Raw genomic sequence first — 6,462 nt, forward strand, 5'->3', positions numbered from 1 at the left:
CGTGAGAATGAAATAAAATAACTAAAGACCCTATTTATAGTTGCGGTTTAATATTCCAACCGTCGCGAACCGTCCCATCATTATTTAGGCGGGATTTTTCCCTCCAAAAGCATTGAGCGGGAAACCATGGGCGGGAAACCATGGGCGGGAAAAGATCGGCGGGAAACAATGGACGGGAAGCGATGGGCGGGAGTTTTCCCTCCAAAGACTTTGAGCGGTCTTTTGATTTCGGTTATGTAACCGGTGAGACGGTGGTTTTTCTTGTAACCGTTTATTAAAGAAGTGGTTTATTAACCGCGATGATGCGGTTTTCGAGTTTGACCGGATTTTTCAACGAAGTAGTGTATCGATATTAACCGTTTAGTTAGATGGATAGATATTTTGAATTTGCAGTTATTGACCCGGTTATCAAGTTTAAAGTAGATATTCATTGAAAAGAGAAATACATGATAAAAACCGACACAATGATCGGTTTGAAAAATACAAGATACTTATGTAATAACTATCTTAGACAAATTTTCCTCTACCCCTTCCTTATCGAGAACATTTGATGGGTTCGCCAGTGTACCCGGTCCAAAATCTGAACTGTGGTCCATAATGAGACCGCTGATGTGGGAGGCGTAGCCGAGACCTTTCTTTGTCTCGACCATAGTCCTCAGGTTTTGGAAGAGGACCGATGCCCAATTGATAGGGGTGTTGCTGACAATGTAGGTCATTATGTCGAAGACCTTCTTGGAGTAGTGTTGATTTGGAGATTGGAAAATATTGGATCGGTTGACAATCTCGTAGAGGAGTTGGATGTGGTGGGCAAGGCGGGTTTTTAGCCCGTGGTTCTCCACCGGTACATCGGTTCCGGAGAACATTTCCGAATAATCGGTTGCGGCGCTTCCCACCCGGGTCGGAAAATCGGAAAACCTTTCTGTGGGCAGACTGAACATTTCCGCAAATTGGGATTCGCTCAGAGAGATGGTGTGCCTCCCCACCGTGGAGACAATTTCATTGTCACTGACATATGCATTGTGAAAGAATTCCAGCACCTCTGGAAAGAGTATAGGTCCGGATTCTTCGAGAAAATCACGAAGACCGGTATCGATCAGGGACTCAAACATGAGCTCCTTTGTTTCCAGATCATCAAACTCCAAGCATGAGTCTCACTTCTGCAAATCTTCTTCTCTCTCTAAGAGTTCTTCATGTGTCTCTTAGTATTCTTCAAGAAATCTCTGTCTTTTCATCTCGAAATGGGTTCTATTGTTCCATCCATTCTTCAAATCAACTTTTTCTATGTGTCAAGGATGGAAATTCCTGCTATGGTAACTATGTTTGAATCGCTCAAAGCTTCGGGTCTTGAGAAATTCCTCAAGCCCCCGTCGTCATTCAAGAACCCGAGGTTTGTGAACTTTTCAAATACGTTGAGCTATATGACGGCGTACTCGTCGCAGCCAAAATATTTGATGATATTGTTGTCTTCATTAAAGTATCGTTCGCTCGATTCTTCAACCTTCCGACCAAGGGGATATCCGAGTTCCCAACATCTTCAGAAGAAGTCCTATCTTAAATGGGACTTATCTTCTTCGATACTTTTCTTGATAGAACTCTAGTTCTTGTCAATAACTCGGGACTGCGGTCCTCTCTAAAAGTTGAGTTCTTCTTACTCAACGACATCATTTCTCGATCCCTTCTGGCCAAGGGATGTTCTAACCATTACTCGAAGATGGTCTTCGAGATGATGATTTCTATCACCAAGGGGACAGCAATCAACTGGTTGAGGGTCATTCTCCGCAATATGGTGGGGATGTTTTAAAGGAGACCCCCTAGATATGCTGCTTCGCTTAGCATATTTCTTCCTTCTATCATTTCCAGTGTCGCGAGATCTGGTATTCTCATCAAATCATCGAGGGTCTTGAACTATCAAAAGGTTCTTGACTACATTGTCCAACATAAGAGGCTCAAATAAAAGAAAAGAAACCGAGAGCCCTTTCTGGCCGAAAATGATCACTAGAAATCTTCCCTCTCGATGATGTTAAAAAGGGAGAAAATGAAAAGATAGGGCCTTAGATTTAGGGAGAAAGAAAATTTTTTGATGTGTTGTTGTTATCCTTGAAAAATTTTCATTTTGTTTATCAATCATTTTATGTATCTCCTAATATTCTTGAAAATATGAATACATGATCTTTTGCTCATATTGTTGTGTTATTTATTGATCATACTTATAGTTATCTTTTATTTAAGTTTTAACATCATCAAAAGGAGGAAATTATTGGATCAAATTTATCTTGACTATCGTTATTTTGATGATGTATGAGTAAAACATAATTATGATGTTTAGATATGAATGAAGCTAAGTCGTCTAATTGTTTCTATGCAAGTGCATCAGATTTGGCTAATTTAGACGTGGTCTAAGCAGGCTAATTAGACGTGTAAGTCTAATAGATACGTAGTTAGACGTGTCAGTCTAACAGATACGTAGTTAGACGTGTTAGTCTAATAGATACGTAGTTAGACATGTCAGACTAACATATACGTAGTTAGACGTGCTAGTCTAACAGATACGTAGTTAGACGTGTTAGTCTAACAGATACATAGTTAGACATGTCAGTCTTATAGATATGTAGTTAGACGTGTCAGTCTAACAGATACGTAGTTAGACGCGTCAGTCTATCAGATACGTAGTTAGACGTGCTAGTGTAACAGATACGTTGTTAGGCGTGTCAGTCTAACAGATACGTAGTTAGACGTGTCAGTCTAACAGATACGTAGTTAGACGTGTCAGTCTAACAGATACGTAGTTAAACGTGTCAGTCTAACAGACATGAAGTTAGACGTTGGCGTCTAACTCCTTTAGATTAGTCTGAAGTGATGTAAGGTTAGACGTTGCAGTCTAACTCCATTAGACGTGATAGTCTAATGGGATGCGTAGTTAGTCTAATGGATCTCTCTGATAGACGTTGGCGTCTAACTCTATTAGACTTGGTGGTCTAATGGAGCACGTCTAATGTCTCACTTCAGCAGTCGTCTGAAGTTAGCATACGTCTACCCACGATCAACTAGTTGTACGTTACTCCTACTCCACTTTCTCTTGCAGATCAGTATGCCAGTTACTTGCATCAAATGAATGAACGCCACGTACGCAAATATTACTCTCACTACTTGTTTACTACCAAACAGTTACAGAAGGATATCCCGCGCATTACCATTTAGTATGGCCACGATCGAGAAGCATAGAGTTTGTTGTACTTTGTCCTTTAGGCGGTCATCCTATGGGCGTGTGCCACGTGTCCATATAGAAGATTTGACCGTTGTACATCATATTCAAGTTTAAGAGAGAGAATAAAAAAACAATATTTTAGCTGAGAGATATTTTTAATCATATTGTAAGTTGAACAGAGTCTGTTCTGTTAAATAGAGTGTTAGCTATTCAGTGAACTGTATTTGATTCAAGAAGTTTAGTGAAATCCTTCCGGTTGTTGGAAGAAGGGGGAACATCCATAAATATCTTAATTTGTTCTTTCCTTCTGTCTTTCATTATTCATTAGTTCAAGGCTTCAAACCCAAATAAACAATTCCGCACTTGGATCGTTTTAAGTGTTTGTGAAGGTTTGCGGAGAATAGAAAGTGATAGTAATCCCTATCAAGATTTCTATCAAACCGTTTTTCTGTAGTTGTCATTAATAGTCAGACCACGTCTATATTGATTACACCGATCCTATCAATGGTAATATAGTTTTTAAATATTTTCTCAACATTAGTTCCACATTTTATTAAATCAATTTACAAAGTACTTAAAAAATAGATATTTTATTTAGTTTATTTAGAATTTATTTCTAGTGACTTAACTCATTCATCAATAAACACTTGATTTTTTAAATTGATCAAATACCCCCTTAGTTTATATTTTGAGTTTTGAGCCTTATTTGTGCATGTGTACCATAATTTGTATAGAGGAAAGAAAAGTTGTTGAAGAAGCAACAAGGCAAGCTCTTCTCCTTGATAATATGATGACTATTATGGATGGGTTTGATGCAGGACGCTTTCTTCGTGAGTGGTATCATTATGTGTTTCTTAAAATAAATTGGTGGTTTCTCATTGAGGCTTGTATTCATATACAGATTCATTATAGCATCATTTCAAATAGGGACAATGTTATGTTTTGACAATAGTTTGGAACCTAGATAATATATTTTCAAGGTTATCCTTGTGGTATTTAAGACACATAATGTACAGGATAAGAAAATATTATACTTAGAGGAAATGTACATTATAAAGACAACTATATGGACCTACATTAGATATATCAGGACTTCAAATACAAATTACATTGGATGTTACTGAATGTGCAAAGTTTTGCTTGAGCTTCATGTAAGCCTGTAAGGTCAGCCTGCTAGAGCTTTTTGCTTCTTGCATCGCATGAGCAAGTTTAATGTATACAGCTTTGCAGAAATAAAGATAGAGTGAAAAAGTACATACTAATGGATAAAGTGAAATATTTTGGAGCTATTTTGAAATGTCATTTTGTATAAATTTTGACATGTTTTTTCATATTTTTGAAACATTAGTACTTGATAAATTTAATTTGTAAATGTATTTTGCAAATTTGTAATGAATTATGTTAGTTTACTAAGAATTGATCATATAATTAATGATTGTTTTGGTTATTATTTATATATATAGAATCATTTGAAAATGAATTCAACTGAATTATAATATTAGTTTTTGAAATAACAAACAGAAGGTTGCAAAAATTATGCAAAATTTGAAAATATATTATATAGAATTATGCAAATCGTGTATTTCAAATAATGTAAATGAAGTTGTATAAATTATTGTTAATAGTATTGCAAAGTTGTGAATAAAGTAATTGCATTAATAAAATGGGACAACGAATTAAGTATGTAGCCCATAAACACACATTCAACAATTTAACCAGACGAAGAATTTGCCGCTTGACGGGCTTGAACCCATGAACTTAGGGTTAGTATCTGTCTCTTATTGTAGGAATAGTTGCAGTATCAATAATATAATTTTAGTTGTGACAATACAAAAACAGTTACAAATCAATTACATAAGTTTAATGCAAATGATAATGCTATAATATACGAAAATATAAATTAGGTAATATAAATAGAATTTCAAACTAAATAATATAATTGCAGACATATTTGTAATTTATTATGCAAATTATAAATATATATATTACAAAAGTATTAAATTACAAAATTTAATAAGTTATTTCAAAGAGTGTTTTATTACGTAATTTTATAGGATAATGTAGTTTTTGTTGAATATATTTTTCATAAAAAATGCAAAGTTTATTGCTTTATTTTTTTATATTTGTTATATTGAATATTGCGAAAGAAATTGTTGTACATAATTTAATAAGTTATTACAGTTATGGTGAATATATTTTAATTATTAATATATTCATCATATTGAAATTATTATTGCAAAACAATGAATTTATTAATAAAAATATATATGTTACAAAAATTTTGACAAATACATATTAACCATGATTAGTTAAAATTTTAGAAAAAGTTAACTTTCTACATTATATCTAGATTTCGTGAAATTGACGTTGAATCAATTATTATAAACACTAATGCAAATTTGCAACCGGGTATTTTCAATTTTTAGTGGTTATTACAAAATTGGTTACGAAGTTCTAAACTAATTCTAAGTCAATTGCTAAATTCAGTTTTTAATGCAAAATAGTTCTTGGGAACTTGTTACAAATAAACAGTTTTTTTAGATCAACAAGTTTTCTTGTCTTAATCTTTTCGATAATATAGCCTCTTGTTTCATTGCATCTACAACAACTTTTTTCAAATTATTCTTATTAAAAAAATGGGTAAAGTGTGCATCATTAGAATCCTCACCTATAACATAGTCATCTACCAGATTAGAGGTCTTCTAATTCAACTTCAACATCTCTAGTAATATCATTATGAATTTCATTAACAATATGATCATCAACTTCAACATCAGTTTTTTCACCAATGTTATCATCAACAGAATTATAATGTGTGACAATCTTCTTCAATCACCCCCTTCTTACACTATAGTTAATGGCATAATTAAGATGAGTTATTTTATCAATTTCAGTACCAAAAAAAATTAAAAATAATATCCTTCCTTATCATATATGTAGATTCATTATTTACTCCAAAGAAAATGTAATTTTTACTTTTTTAATCCAACTCAATTTTTTTTTTTCTGAAATGTGTACAAACGCAAGACATTCAAAAAATCTTAAATGACTTATTGAGTGAGTGATATTGCAATAGGCATTTTGAGATATCTTTCTTTTATTGAAGTTGTAAATCTCATATTTTGAATATAGATGCCCTTGAACTTCTTAATGCAAGAACTGCTTCAATACTTTTTATGTGGACAACATCTTCTAATAAGATTTTTTAATTTGCAATCATTTACTTTGAATTCATCAATTATATGGCAAGAGCCTCA

Source organism: Impatiens glandulifera, chromosome 6 (assembly GCF_907164915.1).
Source record: "Impatiens glandulifera chromosome 6, dImpGla2.1, whole genome shotgun sequence".
Classification (NCBI taxonomy): Eukaryota; Viridiplantae; Streptophyta; class Magnoliopsida; order Ericales; family Balsaminaceae; genus Impatiens; species Impatiens glandulifera.